The sequence below is a fragment of the Mustela erminea genome, chromosome 12 (genome assembly GCF_009829155.1).
Source record: "Mustela erminea isolate mMusErm1 chromosome 12, mMusErm1.Pri, whole genome shotgun sequence".
NCBI classification, from domain to species: Eukaryota; Metazoa; Chordata; class Mammalia; order Carnivora; family Mustelidae; genus Mustela; species Mustela erminea.
Genome location: NC_045625.1, coordinates 66,359,666 through 66,369,149, shown reverse-complemented (window position 1 = coordinate 66,369,149; position 9,484 = coordinate 66,359,666). Strand labels below are relative to the sequence as shown.

The 9,484-nt window shown below is 40.6% G+C and overlaps 1 non-coding gene across 1 annotated transcript; it reads right to left on the bottom strand.

The window, feature by feature from the left end:
* Positions 1-1,735: 1,735 nt before the first annotated feature.
* Positions 1,736-1,808, bottom strand: TRNAK-CUU. Its single transcript has one exon. It is a non-coding gene; the product is annotated as a tRNA-Lys (tRNA).
* Between the last annotated feature and the right edge of the window lie 7,676 nt (positions 1,809-9,484).

Here is a 9,484-nt window from a genome sequence, read left to right as displayed (position 1 = left end):
AGTGAGATAAGTCAAGCAGAGAGAATCAATTATCGTATGGTTTCACTTATTTGTGGAGCATAACAAATAACATGGAGGACATGGGGAGATGGAGAGGAGAAGGGAGTTGGGGTAAATTGGAAGGGGAGGTGAACCATGAGAGACTGTGGACTCTGAAAAACAACTTGAGGGTTTTGAAGGGGCGGGGGATGGGAGGTTGGGGGAGCCAGGTGGTGGGTATCAAGGAGGGCACGTATTGCATGGAACACTGGGTGTGGTGCAAAAACAACGAATACTGTTACGCTGAAAAGATATTAAAAAAATAAAATAAAAAGAAAGACAGTAGGCTTATTTTAGGCTCAGATTAAAGTGGGGGTGGGGAGGGAAGCCAAGAGTTGCATGGTGAAAGCAGGAAAGTTGGAGACACCTTTGGGGAGAAGAGGGAGATTTTGGAAGGCTCCTTATACCTTAGTCACATCTCTGTGGCCACCTTATGATTTCTGTACTTCTGTAGCACCCACAGAGGTCACCAGCTCCATAACACCATCCTTCCTCCTGCCTTGTCTTACTCTCTGCTCCTTCACACCTGCTTCCTGGGCTCTCCTTTCAAAGAAACCACCTGTGTATGATCCATGAGCATGGAGGGAAACACTGGCAGGTACACAGTGTTTGTTAGCTTGAGCGGCTGGTGTGGAGCAGTCAATGGAAGCCATGGGCTCTGCATGAGGCAGGAGGAGGAAGGCATGGGGAGTGATGGGCATAATAGATAATGGGCATCCCTCCCCCCTTAAACACAGCCTGCTGGGTTCTTTGATAGATAATCTGTAAGGAAAATAGAAGGATGGAGGGGAAACCTTTGAGGAAAAGAAATGAAGATTTTTCAGATTTTTAAAAATATGTCTAGGATTTCACACTTGTGTGATAAGACGATAAAGAAACACAAGGCAAGGATTAGCCAGAAGTCCCGATGGTGATTACCTTCCAAAGATGGGTAGTGGCTGGGATGAAGCATATGACAGGGACTTCGAAGGGGGCTGCAAAGTTTTATTTCTTAACCTGGGTGGTGGTTATAATAATTCATTACTATTTACATTTGCTTTGAGTATTTTTTTTCTGCACCTGCATTACATTTTACTTTATAATGGAAAATTAAAAAATCCTGGTAAGTATGATACCATCAATGTGTGCACTTATGAAAAATTATACGTGTGTATAGAAAAACAAACAAATGAAAACAGCAGCTGAGCAGTGGGTGTGTAAAATTACACCCAGCAGCTAAGGAGAATATTCCAGAATTAGGTCGGGGACTCGCCCTTTCCAAATCTATGAGGCCTCAAGGCACCAGGCTGGGCAGCTTTCTTCCCTAACTTTGTCCAGACAGATGAAGGCAGGAAGGATCAGTTTTGATCATGACTGCTAGATGATGTGTGAGTAACGTTCTGCCTGGTAATTATTTTTGACGTTTGACAGTTCTGGGCACCACCTTTTGCAGCTCAGAAATGTTGGCAGGGCACTTATTTTTGAAGGTTTCACATTTTCCTATAAGTAACCAAGTATTCATGGGGTACTTCTTTAGGTGCTCAGTTGCCAATTAAGGTAGAGAGTTCTGGAAAGTCACAGACCCAGAGGGCAGCTGGAAGTTTCAGGAAATAACTCATCACTTAGCAACAACAGTAACGACAACAAAAGTGGGACTTTAATTTCTTTATTTAAGATTTCTTTTCAAGTTTACTTATTTTTTTTTAAGTCATCTCTACACCCAAAGTGGGGCTTGAACCCACAACCCTGAGACCAAGAGTCTCACGCTCTTCCAACTGAGCCAGCCAGGCACTGGAAAAGTGGGACTTTTCAATTAACTAAAAACAACACAGTACAACCCAGCTACTGTGCATGGGACTGGGCTTACACTCTTTCAGAGCAGATACCAGGTAAAATCTTTGTCCCCAGATTTCTCCCCCACCTGTCTGCCACATGCTGCAATTCCAGGTCTTTTAGATCACATGGTGGGCTAGTGAGATTAAAAATGTCAATGTGCCTGGGAAAAGTAGCCAGTGAAGACACTCATGCTATGGTGGAAAGAACACATAAAGAAAGGGATTCGGAACTGGAGAAAAGAGGGGAGGAATATTGTAAAGGACAGGGAATGGCTCAGAAGAGAAATACCTGGAGCTTTGACAAAACGGGCAATAAAAAGGCACCAAGTGTCTGCAGTGACATACATGGGGATTTTAACCTTAGCTTCTTTAGGGTTTCTTGGGGGGTTTTTTGGGTAATTTTATTTTATTTTTTTCAGTGTTCCAAGATTCATTTTTTATGCACCACACCCAGTACTCCACGCAATTTGTGACTTCCTTAATACCCACCACCAGACTCACCCAACCTCCCATCCCCCTCCCCTCCAAAGCCCTCAGATTGTTTCGCAGAGTCTACGGTCTCTCATGGTTCATTTCCCACTCTGATTTTCCCCAACTCACTTCTCCTCTCCATCTCCCAATGTCCTCCATGTTATTCCATATGCTCCACAAGTAAGTGAAACAATATGATTATTGACTCTCTCTGCTTGACTTATTTCACTCAGCATAATCTCTTCCAGTCTTGTCCATGTTGCTATAAAAGTTGGGTATTCATCCTTTCTGATGGAGGCATAATATTCTATTGTATATTTGGACCATGTCTTCTTTATCCATTCGTCTGTTGAAGGGCATCTTGGTTCTTTCCACAGTTTGGTGACTGTGGCCACTGCTGCTATGAACATTGGGGTACAGATGGCCCTTCTTTTCACTACATCTGTATCTTTGAGGTAAATACCCAGTAGTGCAATTGCAGGTCATAGGGTAGCTCTATTTTTAATTTCTTAAGGAATCTCCACACTGTTTTCCAAAGTGGCTGCACCAACTTGCATTCCCACCAACAGTGTAAGAGGGTTCCCCTTTCTTCACATCCTCTCCGATACTTGTTGTTTACTGTCTTGTTGATGTTGGCCATTCTAACTTGTGTAAGGTGGTATCTCAATGTGGTTTTGATTTGAATCTACCTGATTGCTAATTATAATAAACATTTTTTCATGTGTCTGTTAGTCATTTGTATGTCTTCTTTGGAGAAGTGTCTGTTCACGTCTTCTGCCGATTTCTTGACGTGATTGTCTGTTTTATGTATGTTGAGTTTGTGGAGCTCTTTATAGATCTTGGATATCAGCCTTTGGTCTGTAGTGTCATTTGCGAATATCTTCTCCATTCTGTGGGTTGTTGCTTTGTTTTGTTGACTGTTTCCTTTATGGTGCAGAAGCTTTTGATCTTGATGAAGTCCCAAAAGTTTATTTTTGCTTTTGTTTCCTTTGCCTTTGGAGACATGTCTTGAAAGAAGTTGCGTGGCTGATGTTGAAGAGTTTACTGCCTATGTTCTTCTCTAGGATTTTGATAGATTTCTGCCTCACGTTGAGGTCTTTTATCCATTTTGAGTTTATCTTTGTGTATGGTCTAGGAAAATGGTTGAGTTTCATTCTTCTATACATAGCTGTCCAATTTTTCCAGCACAATTTACGAAGAGACTATCTTTTTTCCACTGTATATTTTTCCCTGCTATGTCAAAGGTTATTTGACGATAGAGTTGTGAGTCCATATCTGGGATCTCTACTCTGTTCCACTAGTCAATATGTCTGTTTTTGTGCCAGTACTATGCTGTCTTGGTGATCACAGCTTTGTAGTAAAGCTTGAAATCAGACAAAGTGATGTCCCCAGTTTTATTTTTCTTTTTCAACATTTCCTTAGCAATTTGGGGTCTCTTTTGGTTTCATACAAATTTTAGAATTATTTGTTCCAGCTCTTTGAAAATGCCCGTAGAGTTTTGATCAGGATGGCATTGAAAGTATAGATTGCTCTGGCAGTATAGACATTTAAACAATGTTTATTCTTCCAATAAGTTCTTTGGGTTTTAAGAGAAAGAAAATTTAACCTAACTGGGATTAAGGAAACAATGGAAATTTATTGGCCCATATAATTTAAAATTCCCATGATAGATTTGGGGTGAGGTTTCAGGCATGGTGTGATCAAGAAGCTCAATTAATACTTTAAAGTTTGGCTTCTCTGCTCTTGCATCTGTTTTTTCTCTCTTTTGGATTCCCTCTCAGCAGGTACTCTGCAACTGGGGTCTCCTGTCATCTCCAAAGTGCAGCATAACAGGCTTTTCCTTACCCTGATCATGCAGAAAATAGTCATGGGATTAGCTCCAATTTGCTCTGTTTTGTCACACATATATCTTTCAATCAGTTAGGCCACCAGATGCAGTGGTCTGTTGGGTCACGCTGAAGTCATGTTCCTCTTCCTGGAGCCAGAGGTAGGTCAGTTCCATTAATTCGTTTGCATTGAGCTAATACAGGAGTGAATAGAAGAAGGGGAAATGGGTGCTGGAGATGTAGATGGTGCATGTTCTCCTTGGTAGTCTTTGTGAGTTCCAATCCAGAGTGGCTATGAAATCAAGTTGGTGGATCACGGTCACCATCACAAAATTATAAAAGAAGGAAATTTAATAGAATAGAAATAACTTGGGTGTGTACATACATATGTGAATATATGTAGATACATATATTTACCTATACATAGGTGGATAAATATGTATAAAACATCTTTCACCATAGGGCATGGTAAGAAGGTATAAAAATGCTGCTTCCCAAGATCTATATGCTGGCGATGTGAACTGGTGGTGTTCTTCCTCTTCACACCTGCCTCTTCCAGTCTCCCTCATGTTGCTCACCCAGCTTGGCATGACTTCTCTCCTGTTCTCATCTCTCTTTATTTTCAGTGTTTGTCTCAAATGTCCCTATCACCACACTTTGTTTCCTGATATCCTCAGCCATGCCGAGTACCCAGCTTTTCTTTGTTTCTTCAGAGAGGCTGATACTTGCCTTACCCGGCCGGCTATGGCTGCCAAAGTGTTTGCCTGAGAAAGGGGTAGAGTTGTACCATCCAATATGGCCACGGTCAGTCTCAGGTGGCCACAGAACCTTGAGAGGTGACCCATTCAAACTGAGATGTTCTGTAAATGTTAAACATGCCCTAGGCTTTGAAGATGAAAAAAAAAGTAAAATATCTCATGAATAGCTTTTGTACTCATATGTTGGTAGGATAGTATTTTTGAATGTATCAGGTTAAATGAAATACATTATTAAAGTTAGTTTCTTCTTATCTCTTTCCAAATGTGGCTACTCGAAAATTTAAAATCAGTTCCAAATGTCGCTTGCATTATATGCATATAAAATAGCACCAGGATGGAGCATTAGTGGATGAAGCTGGGCCCCAAGGGCAGAGGGAACTGAGCGTGGTGTTGGGTGAATTCCTGACTTCCATAGTACAGATAATAAGAACTGGACTCATAGGATATTTGTGCTTACTAATGGAATAATTAATGGCACACGGGGAGAACTTTACAAATGGTTGCTGTTGCTTCTGTTATATATGGCAAGGTCCCATCTCTCTCCTGGATTAGCTTTCTCACTGTTTCTTTCATAGCACCAAACACACTGCCGGACTCATAGCAGAAACCAGTGAATGTGTCTTGAATGAATGACAAAATGAATGAGTGAACATCAGAAAGGATTTTGAGAAAATTTCCCCAAGACAGAATCTACCCACCTGATAATTTGATTAAGAACAAGTCAGTCAGAGATTCTAAGCCGCTTTATGATTGCCTGAAGGAAAATTCATAGTTGGTAACTATGGCAACTAGGCAATTCCTGTCAATCTTCCTCACCCCAGACCTGTCTCACTTCTTGTTGGTGGGTCTGGAGATTGCCTAATCTCCTGTCTGAATGAGCATTTAAGCATTTTAGTTTATACCATTCTTGTTTGCCTTTTTCTTTTTTGTTTAAACTTGTTTTTTTTAAAGCCACATCTTTTTCAGTTTTCTACTTGATACGTGTAATTGATACCATGTGACAATTACATGCACTTTGGAAGATAACTTTATGTGGTTTTCCCATGAACTATGAAATATATGTGTGCTTTCACTGCATGCATGTGCACACATGCGCCCATGTATGCACACACATGCCTTTTTTTAAACCATATGGGCACATGGTGTAGTGGATTCAGAAATGAAGTTTTTGTGCTACAAGTCCCCACAGGAGATTGGGGTACAGTGATGTTAAAAATATTAGGGTGAGAGAAAATTTCCTTCATACCACAGAAGGGCTAGGCTCATAGACACTGGCCAGGGGTTCCTGGGAGAAACGCCTTCAGATATTTCTTGACCTCATTCCTCCCTGCCTCTCCCCACCCCTCCCTGAGATTCTGGCTCTAACATTTGCATAAATGTGCCAAAATTCAATTCCTCTGGACATGAAAGGCTGGGAATCTGGAGTCTCTGCTTATTATGACTGAGGGGTACTGGGGCAATGCTTGTGCTCCACAAGGACATACTGTGACCCTGGGACAAGTAGTTCAGCTCTCTGTAGCCTCAGTTTATTCATCTGTAAAAGGAGGGTACACCACTTGCTTTATAGAGATTAAATATAATATTATATTTGCAAATAGTGGATCAAATATGAGATACCTTAAAGATGTAGGTAGAAAGATGCATTCGAATCTTGGAGTTAGCAAGAAATTAAAGATCTGAATGAAGATAAGATCTGAGTAGGGGGTTTCAGAGTTGTCCAAACTCAGCTTTCCATTTTACAAGACTAAGTTTGCATGATGAACAATTGGAAAGTCTATTTAACTGAAACTCTAGCTAAAGTAGAATTGTGTCTTTGAAACAAAGAATAGACTGTTAAACAAAAGCCAGTTCCTAGAGACACTAAGCTCTCAAGATGACTAGAAGGTCCTAGTGGGGGTACAGGTACCCAAATGACAGGGCCTATCTGAGCTCAGATGAGGAATTTTGAAGAAGGAAACCCTCAAAGGGCATGGATCCCCTCTACACCTGTCCCCAAATTTAATTCCCAGACAGAGATGCAAACAAAGGACCACAGCTGTGCAAGGAGGAGCATCATTAACTCCCACTTGGAAGGGAAAATGTCCCTGGTGGGCTTTCTGAGGGAGATAAACTTGGGCAGAACCTGTGAAAGGGCAGAGAATGGGTAAGTGGTGAGAAGTGGGAAGGGAGAATGTACTTGGTGGGGGATGGCATGAGGAAAAACATGGCAGTGGAAAGCTTCCATGCCATCTGATGGGAGACTGGGTAGGCTGATTGAGCTGGTCTGAAGGACTGGAGAAACACAGGGGCATGGGAATAAAACCAAGTATTTAAGTTGGGGTCATATCAGCAGCTAGATGGAGGTGCTTTCGCTGTATTGGGTAAATACTAAGAAGCCACTGAAACATTCTGAGCAGGGAAGTGTCATGATCAAACTGATATTTTAGGAAGATAGTGTAGAATGTGTGAGATTGATTGGAAGTAGATAGATAGGGAGAATTGGTATTGTTAGCTTCCAGTGGAAAGAGTAAATGAGAGATGAATTGGACTTAATTTTGGTTCTTGACTCAAGACTTATTAGCAGTGTGAATTTGGGAAGGTTACCTAACTACCCTAAATCTCAGTTTTCCCATCTATAAAGTGGGGGTAACATACTACTTACCTCAAAAGGTTTTTCATTGAGATTTTGCAAGAATCTGATAGGGTCTGGCACATACTAGCGAATGGGTAAGTAGTATTAGTGGGGAGAAGGCACATAATAGAGCTTAGACAAGAAGCCCTAAAGGAAACCATGAGAAGCATTGATAATATCCTCTCTTCCCTCCCAAACTTCCCTTCCCAAACTATGGCCAATGTGTCAAATCCATCCAGTAGTCTGTTTCATAAAGTTCATAAGCTAGAAATCATTTTTACATTTTTGAAGGGTTATAAAAACCAACCAACCCAATCAGCCAACCAACCAACCCACCAATCAACCAACCAACCAAATAACCAACCAACTAAATACACAACCAAAGAAGATGTGACAGAGACCATATGTGGTTCACAAAGCTTAAAGTATTTATTATCTGGCCCTTTTCAAGAGAAGTTTGCTGACTCCTTTTCTAGGGCAAACCCTTGAACGTCTAAGCAAATTCCTCATCCCTGGAAAGCACACAACTATACAATGACACTGATATGTGGAAGGTCCCATTGGGCACTTTCTTGCCTGGGAGACTAACAAAGCTTTTTGCGTGTTGGGAGCAGTTGTTTTGCTTGAGAGCTTCACCCTGTGAGTCTTTTTGTAAATGCAATTGTCTCCTGGGTCTTGGGAACTCAATACCTCATTTCTTTTTCAAATCTCTGGCTCTTGCTTGTTATAGAGGAATATTGTGAGAATCTGCAATGTCTGCAAACATTCATAGGTCCTTGAAGGGAAAAAAAGGGGTCTTTATTATTTGCAAAATATTTTGGGAAAAAATTCTGCATGTCCTTGAAATTTCTAGAAAGATTTTTTTTTTTTTTTGGTATGAAGGGTAAGATAGTAAAAGGAGATCCCTAGGTACATTGATAATATCACTGTGTTACAAGTCTGAGGCTTATCTAAGGCAAAACAGATTTGCTGGCCCAGAGATTAAAAAAAAAAAAAAGATATCTAAGCTATAGTTACAAAATACATGACATAATGGAAACATGCATGGATATTTTAGAGACAAAAGAAGAAAAAAAGGAAAATAAAAAGCAGAAGCAAAGATCTGACTAAATCAGAGCCAGATGGGATATGTGGATCTGACAAGAAGGAATGAGGTTCAAGAACAATATTTTTCATGCTAGTACTATGTTTAACTGTATCTTTAAAAAGATATTGAAAAATGCATTCTCTTCTTTATTAAGTTATCATGATGATACTCAAATTTAGCATCATAATTTTACAAAAAAAAGCCATCCTCTTTGAACTTTATTTTGACATTTGGGGAATAAATCCATTAATTTCACATGTATTTCTTCAATAGATATTGTGAATGCTGACTATGTGACAGAGACAGGGTGAGGACAGTGGTCTCAGTCCTTATGCAGGATGCAAACTTGAGGCTAGACAAGTAATAAGTAAATAAACAATGGATTAGATATTGAGGTAAATTGTATTAGGGAAATAAGCAGCATTTTGTGAGAAAGAAGAATGGGAGACTTTAGAGGTCCCCTACTTCAGAAAGGAAAGTCCAGGGAAGTCTTTCCTTTTGGGGATTTGAAATTTTAGTAGAGACTGGGGGTGTCTCAGGTTAGGTTCTCCAAAAACAGACTGGGTGGTGAAGATTGTCTGTGAGTCATTAGTTAGGAAATGCTCCTGAGAGGCTGGAGACCAGGGAGGAGGCCTAGAGAATGACATTTCAGGAGGCACTTGCTCTCAGGTTTGTGCCTGGATAACATTGGCACCTGAGAATGAGCTCCTCCTTAAGTTTTGTGCCCAATATGCCATAGTCACTTCACCTTGATCATGCCCTGATTGACAAGTGCAAGCATGAAAAATATATAAAGTTACGATTAGTATTTAAAAGCTTCCATCCACACTGCTTCCAGGCTCTGCTTCCAGCCAGGTAAAAAATAGCATTAATTTCTT